This window comes from Panthera pardus, unplaced genomic scaffold (assembly GCF_024362965.1).
Source record: "Panthera pardus isolate Hobbes unplaced genomic scaffold, ASM2436296v1 HiC_scaffold_10, whole genome shotgun sequence".
NCBI lineage: Eukaryota > Metazoa > Chordata > Mammalia > Carnivora > Felidae > Panthera > Panthera pardus.
This window is the reverse complement of record NW_026526655.1, coordinates 24,981,112-24,994,950: the sequence shown is the minus strand read 5'-3', so window position 1 is coordinate 24,994,950 and position 13,839 is coordinate 24,981,112. Positions and strand designations below refer to the sequence as shown.

At 34.4% G+C, this 13,839-nt stretch overlaps 1 protein-coding gene across 6 annotated transcripts in view; it reads right to left on the bottom strand.

Moving 5' to 3' along the window:
• The window catches only part of ERBB4 (erb-b2 receptor tyrosine kinase 4), a 1,139,239-nt gene that overhangs the window by 445,515 nt on the left and 679,885 nt on the right, over positions 1 to 13,839 (bottom strand). The gene's annotated exons all lie outside the window — the stretch shown is intronic.

The window sequence follows — 13,839 nt, the reverse complement described above, 5'->3', positions numbered from 1 at the left end:
CTATTCTCTACTCATTGTAGGCTAAGACCTTTATTCTAAGGTAACAACTGCAGTCATAGGATTCCATAAAATCCCTTAGGTCTACTTGCATGCTTACATTAAAAAATAACAACTCTCATGGCTGTTCATCATCTACTGGTGACCTCTGGCAGATTCAGATCACTACTCTGTTAGGCAAACTCATTAGTTCTTGATTACTTAGGTCTAGAGGTCATTAGCCTCTTTCTTATAAAGACAAAACAAAACCCCTAAAAAACAACAAAAAACAGACTTCTCTGTTACAAGGAGATTACAGCTGGAACTACTGAGTTTATGCAAAATTCATCATTGACTACAATTAGATGCATTCCCAAATCATTCCTTTTACCCCATCCCCAAGCACACAATCAAAAATTCTCCTGTAACTAACAGAAATAGATTTTTTTTTCTGTTTAGAACTTCACAATGTTTATGCTGAATGATAGACAATAATCCTGTTATTTTATTTTACCTCAGTTTGTTAGCATTCATATAAAGGAGGACAACAAAGATTCAATATTACATAATCCATTAGTTACAGTGACTCAAAAAAGAGTCGTCTTCCTCTATGAGTTTTGTTGTGTGTGACAGGGAGGTTGTGATTCATTGTTTAATAGATATTTTCTTATTATTAACAATATACCATTCAGAAACCTACACCTCTGGGGGAAAAGGTAGATCTTATTCACCAAAGGAACAATGTTACAGTTTTTTAATTCTTTCAATCTGTGGCTTGAGAATATAAATTAATAACAAGAAAAGCAATCAGCCTTCGACCTAGATTTTATGAAACTAAAAATCCATTATCAGGGAGGAAATACAGAGATGACTGTCAGAGTAGTTTTATTATCTACAAAATCGAGGAGTCTATAGTCAGAAACCCAGTTCATTAGGCAGGAAAAATAACCCTTTCACTAATATTCTAATATTATCTTCTATATATTTTGTGTATTTAAAATTTTAAATAAATATTTCTTTGAAACATACATAGATGAGTAAAAAATATATATAATTATACACCTCAAAAATTTTCACAAGGTAAATAAATCCCTTGTATAGTGGTCACCTAGTTAAGATATAAAATACTGTCAGTGTCCGGTTCCCTTTGTGTCCTTTGCAGTCCCTAATAAGCTCACCTTTCAAAAGGCGATCACCATCCTGACTTCTAGAAGCACAGATTAATTTAAACCATGAATAAATAAAATCATATAACTGAATGATAGAGTACAGATGCTTTGTTCTCTTTCGTTCAACATGATCTTTATGAGATTCAACAATGTTATACTGAAAATAGTAATCCATTCACTTTTATTTGCTATCTAGTATTCCTTGTGTGTCTATACCAAAATTAATTACTCCATACTTCTATTGATTGAAATTTAAGTTGCCAAATAGTGCTGTAATGAGCATTCTTGAACTTGTCTTTTGGTAGAAATAAATACAGATATAGTTATAGATATAAATACATGATAGGCATCTTTTACTACTGGTAACTATTGCTAAACAGTTTCCCAAAGTGGTTGATTTCTTTTAGGCAATTAAAGCCCAGAGCTGTGTAGTTTGGGAAATGCTTTTCATTGAGTCACTTTTCTGAACTCTAGCTAGTCTTGTAATTTTTTCTTGGTCTGAAGGAAAGAAAGCAGATTCCTGGAGATGTACAGGTCATCTTTCCATGGCATATCTCATTCTACCCAAAGTATTTAAATTGAATATAACTATTATTCACAGAACTATTTCTATTTTTATTAATATGTGAAAGTAGATTCTCAACACTGACAGAAAGCAAAGCAGAAAGGAAGAAAATAATTTAAGAACACTACTTGGTGTTGCATTGTCAACAAATTTAGATCTTGGAGTAACCAAAATTGTTTAATGAAGATATTATGTGTAATGTAATTTTACATTACAAACATTTCAGCATTCAGATTTTTAAAACATCTATATTAAAAATATATGGGTATATAGTTGCCAGGTGTCATTACCTGGAAAAGCCTATATTTTATTCCGAGTTTACGGACTTTGTCTATGTTCTTTTCACGTGTGTGTGTGTGAAATATTCTTTCTCACATAGTACTTGCCAACTGGTATTTTAAGCATCCCCCTTGACTAAATAAAAAATTGGCAACTTTACCCTGGTCTCTCCAATTAAAAGAAAAAAAAAATGCTAGTCCATAAAACCTAAAAGTCTGGGAAGTGTTGCAGTAAAGAATCCTTTTAATCCATGCATATATCCTGAATTTCTGCTCCTAAAAAGAGCCTCTCACTCTAAAACATCCTCATAGCAGACTCAAAGAGCAGCTGTAATAATATATTTTATATGACATAGATTCTTGCTAAAATAACTTGCAAATTTTTTTCTCTCTCCACCAGTTTTTCTTTAGTATAGTTTCTGAATTTTAATCAAAACATAAAAATAAAGAGCAAAAGCGATGACAGAAAAGCCAACTTGGAATAAAACCAAATGAAAATTTTAGAAGTCTCAATATCTTCTGAGAAATAAGTTAGAAACATTTTTTCAAATATATTAGTTGCCAAGTTTTAATACAATTATTTTACCTTTAACCGTTTCATTTGGGTAAAGTATATTCTAAAGGTAAATATGACATTAAAGTTTAATGTTTCACATATCATAATAAGTATCTCAAGGGGTAAAATAATTACCTAAGAGAAGGAATGTGAAGATTCTGCACTCTTCACTATAGGGAAATACATGTATTTATTACTGTAGGATTAAAGTACATGGGCTAGAAACTCACGACAATAAATCCTCTGTCATCTCTCTATGGAAAATGGTGAGTACCTCTAGGATCTGAGAAAATGCGCTACATGGAGGGTGTGATCAATGCAAGTGTCTGGACTTACTTCTGTAATTTGAAGGTACGCACGTGTTTCTCAATGTAACACACACATAAACCCACCTCTGGATGTAACTGCAATTAGGTTTAAACACATCTGCATTGTTATTTCGGAAATAAGGCTGAGGCGGAGGCAGGAGAAAGTGAGGGGAAAGAAAAGGACAGAGAAAAGGGGACAGAACATAGAGCCATATAGTGACCAACAGACAGAGGAATGGGAAATGAAGAGGACGTGGTGATGCGAGCATCAATGTAAAGCAATAAGCCAGTTCAGGGAACAGAGTAGTAACCACTTACGCTTCTCCTACCATGACTAATTGCATACCCAAGATTATCTGTTTTGATTCTCCACTGCTGTTAGCATATAAAAATATACTGAAAAAAGTTCACTTTCCTAAATATGCAATTCAGAACTTATGAAATTAAAAGTCAAAACAAAATTTTAGAGACTAATCAAGAAAAAAAAAGTCCTTAATAGAACTTAGTTTAGATCATTTTGTAACTTAGCAAGATTCTCCACTGACTTAAATAAGGAACACAAGTAACCAAAACCAAGCTTGGAGGGTTAACAACATCATTGTTCTCAAAGGGACAGTTTTGCTACTAGTCCTAAGCAACTTGCTTAGCATTCTTTTTGTTGGCTATGACAAAAAAACTTAGTTTCATATGAGAATAAAATTCTGAGATAGAACGTAGAAATATACTTTCTATTACAGTCTGGTATGTTTGTGGTCCAAAGAGACAATGTATGCAATGATAATGCTGCCTTCCACCCCCCTCATAGATTGTAGTGCTAAAACTAATTCAACTTGAATAATTAAAACTTAAGTTCACTTATTCAGCAAACACTGAAATCCAAATGAACAACCATTGCTGTTACCTTGTTCCTCATTCATTCCCTTGAAATCTCTTGCTCTAGACAAGGTCTTTTGATAGGCACAATTCACAAATATACAATGACTGTAATTTATAAGATTAGTCCAATCATAATCTCCCCATCTGGTTCACATACATTATTTAACTGTTGTCAAATTATAAATATTTTGGATTCACCACTTTTTAGGATGAATTTCATTAATGGTCTCATATATATATTTATTTTATAAGCTGAAATGATAATATTATCCAGGTAAATGTCTATTTAAAGAAAAACAAACATACTATGTATGATTAACTTTAGTATTAAAACTTCCCAAAGTGAATTTTAAATTCATTTTAAAGTTATAAAGCTATGTCTTCCTTTGTAAAAACAAAATACACAATTAATTCTGATTTTCTAGGGAATAGTCTCTTGGTTTTATGATAGAAATAGGAAGTAGTGACTCAGTTTGCGAATTGAATTGCTCATTGTGAATCTCACATGGAATGTAAAAGCTGAAGGTAATAATGATGCAAATGACATGTGCAATTAGTAGGTTACATTCCTAGAAATGATCAATTCTGTAAGACTCACTTCAATGTGCAATTTGCAAAAATAGTTAGCAATAGTGTGTAAGAAATTCAAAATTTTAATATTTCTTGTCCTATTTATGTAGATGAATCACAAATTAGTAATTCATTTCAAACTTACAATGTAAATGATGAAACAAAATGAAGTTGTTGATGCAATTATTAAACTTCTCTCGTAAGTTTCTATAACTGCACAAAAGTATAACCATGATTTATAAAAGGTCTCTTGGCATTCATCCTAAATATTTATCAATTATCAAAAATCAATATTGATTCTGGAAGTCTGTGTGAGAAAAGCCATTGGCCAATTTCTATTGTAAGTCATAAACTTTCATGAATAATAAGGAAAGGATACCATGGCTATATGATGTTGGACATAGGAAAAAAAGAAGATATTGTCTTTCACTCTTTGTAATTTGACTCGATTTGTGCTTTTTAATTACTCCAATTATTTTCTAATAGTTCAACATTATTCTGATTAATTTCTGGCTACAGGGTCTTCAAAAGACTGTTATAAGCCTAACTCTCTGAAATTGCTGCTTTCTTCATTTTAGCAAGCACCAAGAAACTCATAAAACAAGTTTATTCATGTCAAATTTTAGATTAAAAACAGATTGCTCCTTTTATGTGATAAGAGATTTGAGGCAAAATGAAGTCACCTCAATTATCATTGTCCCTGGTTTTATTGTTCACTACCCATCTAAGATAAATAATTAGCTAGGCCTTCCAACTTGCAAGCGATTCACACATTTAAAAGTCTGTAATTTTCTGCATTTCTGCCCCTTGCTGACACAATTAAAGTTTATTGACAGTAAATACTGTAAATTTCTATTTTTCCCATAGAAATACTTGGTGCTATGTAACTGATAGGTGACTTTCCAAATTACAAAAATCTTAAGTACAATAGGAATATTTATGAATATTTTAACACTAGCACAGAGTTAGGCTCTATGATAAATAATTACTAAAAATAATTTGGTATAAAAAATTATTTCTTAATGCTGTTTCTTTTTGAGATAAAGGAAATACATTTTAAAAAAAGATAGGGAAAAACCAAAGGCAACGTTGATAGAATGCAAAAACAATTTGAATATCACCACCAACATTATAAAAAATACACTTTACTGATATTAGCTAGACACTAATAGTAAATTGTTTTTGTAATTTTCCTCACCTATCATAGGTGATATATGTAGTATACACACCCACACACACACACACACACAGACATACACGCACACTCCTGTGTATGTACACATGCACCATATTTTATATTCTGAATACTGGGGACGGTAGGGATATAAAATCAAAATATATACTTAGAAGGAAGCATCTTTAGAAAAACAATAATGAAATTCACACATTTATGGAGTACTTAGATGTCTGGCTTTTGCTTAGTTGTAGAGAAGATATACATAGATTCTCTGTCAATGTTACATGCAGAGATCATTCTATCATACTGATAACAGTGTATCCATATGATTTGGCTAGCTAGGAATTACTGTCATTTCACTAAAGAGTAATGAGACAAAGACAAAGGAATCTGACTTCTGAGAGGAAACTGAAGTGGATAGAAAAATTAGGTCTTGGGTTATCTGTAAGAATTAAAATAGTTATAAAAAACAAAGGAATTTTATTATTCTAGAAGAGGTGGGGTTTGAGGCTCAGAGACACAAGGGAAAAACAACTAAACCAAACAACTTAGTAGGTGGAATAAGTGTATATGATCAGTAAACAATAAAGAGACCAATAAACTAGAAGAGAGGATTTGTAATGCTGGCTAACGAGGTAACAGAATGATCATATTAAATTTTGATTACTCTCAAAGCCAAGAAAGGATTTTTTTTTTAATTTAAGGCATAAATAGATAATATGTTATAAAAAGGGCAATCCTTTTTCTATTTCTAACTTTACCATTTTAAATTACTTAGTTGTTTGTGTCTGAGTCAATATAAAACATAATCATTCAATAAAATTTTAATTGACCTCACTGTTATTGAAATATTCAAAGACACTAATAAAAAGAGCTGTACATCTCTTTAAAACCTCGTTTACAATTCTGGTTAGACGGCACGTAGAATAATCACGGAATCTAGAAAGTGTTCAAGAGAGGACTCCACACTTCTCCTCACTGACTTAAAGTATGCCCCATGTTTATTTGCTAAAGGGATCAGAACAATAATTTTACAATATAACAATAATTGCATGATGCTAAAAATCACAATTAACAGTTTTTAAAGCCAAATTAATACTATAAAGTGTGTTTCTTGTTAGCAGAAAATAAAAACAATTTTCACACTATGTTTTCAGTTAAAATATTACTTTATTCTTAATATTTTTCTCTAAGGGATGATGGCATCTTCTTTTGGTGTCATAGATCAGAAAAAGCTATTCCCCATAGATTCCTATTCACACATTGACAGAAAATATTCGTAAGTTAACACTAATTAGAGTAATTCATGAGGAGAACACTGTATACTTGAAACTTTTTTTTAATCTCAAATTAATGCTGTTTTCTTGTCTATGTTTGTGTTATACAGGCAAAAATAATCAGAGCTTTTAGAATGGGTGAAGAAAACTTGTAAATATGTAGTACAGACACTTTCCTCAAAGAATTCGAAATACTAAATTGAACCGTATAATATGGTCAATATTTGATCATTATTTTACCTAGAAAAAGGGAATTTCATGTGGTAAAACCTAAAAACAACGAAGTATGCCTAAGATAATGTAAAGCGCCTGAGCATGGAACAAAATAGGAAGCAACACTCTGACTCAATAATGGGAACCTGTGGAGATCTCCCACATTCCTAGGCTTTTGCACATTCACTGTAGAAATGGAAAGAATCAATCATTTTGGTTATCCTATTTTTTTTTTTATTTTTATTTTTTTTTTTTTGGTTTTCCTCCTTGATGCCCTGTTTCACAGTCAGGGATCCGAGGCAGGAGCCAGAGTGAGGAGCATCAGAAGCACTGAGAGAGAATGCGGTGAGTCCAGCTCTGCTGGCAGCCGGAAGGGGCCTGGACCACCAGGCCTGTCAGGAGTTCCCACAAGTCCTGCCACCATTTTGAGATTTCCTCAACACCCAGCCCCCCAAAAATATGTCTATACATTTACTATCTTTGTCAATTCTTAATTCTTTTCCAAACTCCTGTTGATGCACTGGCCTCAGCCCCCTTTCCCTGCCTCTCTCCTCTTCCGGGCTGTTGCAGTGTCCTTGGTCTTTGGCATCAAGCCCATGATACTCAGTCTTCATGACTCTTGTCACAGTCCATGGGCAGTCAGGTGCTGCTCATGGGCCTGTGGGACTTTACAAATTCCTGCTCTGAATTCACATCAAAGGGAACATTTTCTTCCTCCTGGGGCTATTGAACTCCTTCTCTGCCTGGAGCAACCACTTGAGGCTGCTGCAGGCCATGTACTTGTTCAGAGGCTGGTGGTTCAGGTCCAGCAAGTCCTTGCCCCTCTTAAACTTCTGCAGCAAAATGACAGTAAGTTCCAAAGGTGTACAAGGTGGCAACAAATCTTCCACGGGGAGCAGTTTGCAGGACCAGGCATAGTTCACAGGGCTGGCAGCCACCTATTGGGGCAGCAGCTGCAGTAGGCTCTCCACAATCTTCCCAAATGGCATCTCCTCCACCCTGGCACAGGAGCAGTCCATGACAGGTACCTCTGACTGTGTCACCAGCTGCCTATCTGTGGGGGACATATGCAGGCCACCCATGGGGCTGAGCACAAGGCTGCTGAAACTGTGGCCCAAGCACAGGCAGCATGCCAAACCCAGGTAGGTCAGCTTGTGGCTGATGTTGTGCCAGGGGTCTCAGTGGACTGGCTCCCACAGAGCCAGCAGTCAGGGCAGGCCCAGTGGGCCCAGAATACCGTCATCCCAAGTGGCCGGTGGCTTCAAACCAGTAGCAGCCCTGAGAATGTCCTCCAAGGCCACCTTGTGCCCCCTGCCCAGCTTTGCTCCTGTGGTCCATAGGCCCAGACTCCCTGAACTTTTAGGAGGGATCCTCAGCAGCCACTCTGATTATCTTTTAGACTAAATAACTCTAATAAATCAAGTAGTCTTTTGATTAACTCAAAATCATACACAATGTTAGATATAGATGAATTTATTAGATGAATATATTAGATGAATTTATTAGATGAATTCATATAGATGAATATATTTATTTATATAATATAAATAAAGTTTATATACATTGATTCAATCAGAATTCTTTTTTTTTTTTTTAATTTTTTAAGTTTATTTATTTTTGGGACAGAGAGAGACAGAGCATGAATGGGGGAGGGTCAGAGAGAGAAGGAGACACAGAATCTGAAACAGGCTCCAGGCTCCAAGCTGTCAGCACACAGCCCGACGCGGGGCTCGAACTCACGGACCGCGAGATCATGACCTGAGCGGAAGTCGGCCGCTTAACCGACTGAGCCACCCAGGCACCCCCAGAATTCTTTTTCACTCAAACTCTTAACTCAACTACAAACACATAAACATTTAGATGACAGTGTGTCTTTGTTTAGGATTTTATGGGAGATAACAAATAGGAAAATTCAAAAATATTTTCTATATTTATAGTTCTTGCAGAATTTTATTTTGGTAAGTTTGTTAAAAAGTTTTAATTTCCATGGGGCGCCTGGGTGGCTCAGTTGGTTGGGTGTCCGACTTCGGCTCAGGTAATGATCTCGCAGTCTGTGAGTTCGAGCCCGGTGTCGGGCTCTGTGCTGACAACTCAGAGCCTGGAGCCTGTTTCAGATTCTGTGTGTCCCTCTCTCTCTGACCCTCCCCCATTCATGCTCTGTCTCTCTCTGTCTCAAAAATAAATAAGCGTTAAAAAAAATTTAAAAAAAAGTTTTAATTTCCAGGAATTATAATTTTGGACTTTTGAGCAATAGCTAATGAAAGTCCCACAATTTAAAATACTAAGTTGCAGTGTTAAAACATGAGTACATCAAATCAAAACATAAAAATAAGTCCCAAAAGCAAAATATTAGGATCATTATCAAAGAAAATCTACCCTGGACTAGATAATTTTTTTTTTTTTCTATCTTAACAATTAGGTAATTGTATTTATCCAACAATGTCACTTATTTTTACCACATCAGATTATTTTAATCTCTCTCTACCCTATACTTTTTCTTATGTTTATTCTTGAAATCATTGTAACATTAATGTTTCTTTTTAGTTCCCAATACTCTGACATAATGTTAAGTCCTGATTAGCTAAATATCCAAACTAGAAAAGTTAAAGCATAGGTTGAAGAGGTATGAGAAAAAAAGGGGCAGAGGAGAGGTGTCAGAAGAGAGTCAGCAAAAAGCTTTTTCACCTATATTAACAAAAGGCACACATTTTTGTCTGTCTCTCTAAGTAATCAGAATAGAACCTAAAAGATAGATGAGCTCAGTATATATTTGTTAAGGAAATCATTTGAGGAAGACATGTATTGTGAATTAGGTTTAAGTTAAAGAGGAACAATACTACAATCAAAATTACCATCTAGAAAATCCACATAGTAATTCCATATTTATATTTCAATGTCTTTACTCTATAATAATAAATATGACAGAAGAAGACAAATGTGAAATGTTACAAAATATGACAAAAAAATTGTAAAAAAAAAACCTCTAATTTTACTCATAATTTGATCTTGAATAGGAAAATGTGGTAATATTAACATAAAGTACAGGTAACAGAATATCTTATCTCTGATTTTAAAAAATATGAACTTTAAGGGCATCTGGGTGGTTCAGTCGGTTAAGCGTCTGACTTTGGCTAAGGTCATGATCCCGTGGTTTGTGGGTTCAAGTCCCGTGTCCAGCTCTGTGCTGACAGGTCAGAACCTGGAGCCTGCTTCAGCCTGTGTCTCCCTATCTCTCTGCCCCTCTACCACTTGCACTCTATCTCTCTCTCTATCTCTCTCTCAAAAATAAACATTAAAAATTTTTTAACAAAAAATAAAAATAAAAAATATGAGCTTTATTTGGGACATTTTGTTGGAAGCAATGATTGGGCGTCTACATATGATTTTTGAGCTCACACTGCAAGTATTTAATTGGATTGATTGTCCAATAAACAGTCATTGGGAAGTCATTATTTTGAATATAGAAAAGCCATTCTAAATATTCTATATTTATACATCAAGAGACTTAGGAAAGAAGAATTGCACACGTGGCAAATCCTTTTGTATCTCTGTCTTGATGTAAAATGATAAAGACTGATGAGAATTGCCTTAATGACAGTACATTGTGTAAGGAATTTAAAAGCTTTCAGGGATGCCTGGGTGGCTCAGTTGGTTAAGCGTCCAACGTCAGCTCAGGTCATGATCTCGCCTTTCGGAACTGGAGCCCCGTGTCAGGCTGTGTGCTGACAGGGTCTGAGCTTCAGATTCTGTATCTCCCTCTCTCTCTCTCTCTGCCCCTCCTCTGCTTGTGCCCTGTCTGTGTCTCTCTCAAAAATAAACATTAAAAAAAAAATAGAAAGCAAAGCTTTATTATGAGTACCCTGTTTCATCCTATGCTGTCCACTAAAAAGTCTCAAGACCTTTCAATATTTTGTAAATAAAATATAAATAAAATACATATATTAAAAAGATTTATCTATGATTGCTCAGAAGACTTTGAAAAAATCTGTCCTGACCATAAGATTAAATGACTCTATAGAATGTATAACATATTTTTTTCCTAGTTTATTATAGATTGGTATCCCCTCATTTGTCATCCAATTTCTTTATTGGATTATCTTAACAATAAAGGGGGTATTCTATTTAAAATACTTAGACGATGTTCTTTTGCAAAAGTAAAATAGGTTGATAATAATTTTATCTGCTTCATAGGAAACATAATTTTGCTTTAATAAGTCATAACATAATTATGTGCAATGCTGGGACTAGAAAGCATTATGTTAAACCAAATCACATTAGATTTTGTGATTTACTTTAAAAGGAATCTCAAAGAACAACGAATATCCATTCTACTTGTGACTATTTGGTGTCTATTAGTCACAACTAACCATTGCCCCCAACATAATTCTCCATCAGTCTTCCCCATAGAGTTAATGGTACCATCATCTATCTACATACTCTAACCAAAGAGCAAGAAGTCATTCCTATTTGTAACCCAATTCACCTACAAGTCTTACCAATTCTAGCTCCAAATACATTATAAAATGGCTACGTTATTTCCATCTCTATTGATATGTTCTCTTGGAGTAAAGTGAGAATCTCCTGTTCACGAAATGTAAAATAAATAATAAAAGTATGCGCATTTAAAGCCCTACAATTACTTCCTCTCACAATTAGAATAAATGAAAACATTACTGTGATCTATAAAAAGTATTCTATGATCTTTTCCTGGACTCCTCTTTGACCTCATTTCCTATCTTTCCTTTTGCTCACTTTTCTTCTTTGGACTTTTTTCTGTTTCATGATCATGACTAGCTTATTACTGTCTGAGAACACCTAGGCAAAGCCCTGCCTCAACAGACATTTTGTAGAATCTAGTAACAAAAACTAACAAAGTCATGCCTGAAGATTCCCAAACTGGTCAGAGTTCTATAATATGCATTGTATTACTGTGGAAGTGCAGGTATAGGCCTTCAGAGAGATTGTTAGAGTAGGACAATCAAAGCAAAGTCCTCTGATAATGCAAACATTGCTCTGATCAGATCTGAAACTTAAAGGCTATAAATTCCTTTCAGTCCTATAATCAAGTATGAATTATTTAAGTGAAGGAGCAAATGCAGACTTTTATAGACATTTAAAAAGTGAGCCAGCAAAACAGCATTTGTTGATTCTGGAACTAATGTGAATCACATTCTTTTTAAACTGTATTATCTAAGCTTGTTTTCCTACAAAAACCTTCAATTACTTGCTAATAAAAGCAAACATAAATTTTAAAACATACCAACAGATCTATGACAACAAACACATTGACCAAATTACCTAAAATTTTTATTTTGCTTTTTAAGTGTTCTGTAATTCTAATGTGATTTGAAGAATACAAGTATTCTGAAATGTCACAGAATATAAAATGCATAAAATGGCAACTTGGTCGATACATTTTTTTCAGATTCTTGTTAATTTTGTCCAATGTGGATAAAGAATGAAACAGTACAGTTAATGTTAAATCATTGTGTCTTCTATACACTATATTCCTTGAGGGTTTTGATTCAGCTACAGAAAAGCAACAATCCAGGCAGAAAATTGGCAAATGGGCCTGAAACTCATATTTTCTCCAGTGAAATCATCTTATAATCATTTGCAAGAATTGAACATTTCTGCAAATATAAAGATCTGCACATGGCAAAAATTACAATTATATAAATATGCACATCATCCAGATTTAAGTGATAAGGATCACATCAATGCAGAAAAATAGTAATAGATATATAATTTTAAAAAGAAAGTTTATAAACTTACAAAAGAGGAATGACATCAGAAATGGTAAGACTTTAAACATAATTTTAAAAATCACATGGAATGCCATTTTATATGTGTATATATATTCTTATAAAGCACATTTTTTTAAAAAAAATTAATATTTATTTCTTTTTGAGAGTGGGGGGTGGAGAAGGGGAAGAGAGAGGGAGACACAGAATCTGAAGCAGGCTCCAGGCTCTGAGCCGTCAGCACAGAGCCCAATTCTGGGCTCGAACTCCCAAATTGGGAGATCTTGACCTGAGCTGAAGTTGGACGCTTAACTGATTGAGCCACCCAGGTGCCCCTTATAAAGCACATTTTTTTTAATGAAGTCAACTGTTTGATTCAATCTTTGTGGGACAATTTAAACTGTCATAATAACTTAACAAATGTTCATATTAGAATCCTGTTTTCCAGCCTATGCACTACACATGATCATTCCATCCCATAAAAATGAATTCCAAGACTGAGGAATTCAACTAGAAATCACTAGCCCTCTTCACTTTTCAAAGAAAAGCATCATTACAATCATAGCATCCACTTAAAAATGGAACGATACCCATATAACTGTTTAAAGTTATGAGATCCTTATGATGAAATCTAGGACTTTATGGGTATATAAAGGGCATTCCTGGGTGGCTGCTCTTCCTCTGATTAATACCCATCCTTGCAGACTTTAGGTCAGATTTTTTAGATAGGAAAGAACCTCACATGTTTAGACAAGGGTGAAATATGCCTCCTTGCATTGTTGAGGGTCTGTCCTAGAGGGAGTAGAAAGTTAAGCTAGAGAGGAAGATAAAGGGTTTCCAGAAAATAGGCAACTCAATCTCACAGAAAATTTAGAGTTGAAACAATAAAAATTAGGAAATCAATGAAACTCTGCTGACCTCTAACTATGCTTCTATCTTCAGGTTTTGCAAACTCAGATCATTCTTGTATCCCTAAATGGATATTGCTATTAAACAGCGTTAGGGTTAGCCAACAAAATTTTCCTAATATGACTGATCCTCTGAAATGAAACATAAAAAGGGGCGCCTGGGTGGCTCACTCAGTTAAGCGTCCAAATTTGGCTCAGGTCATGATCACGTGGTTCATGGGG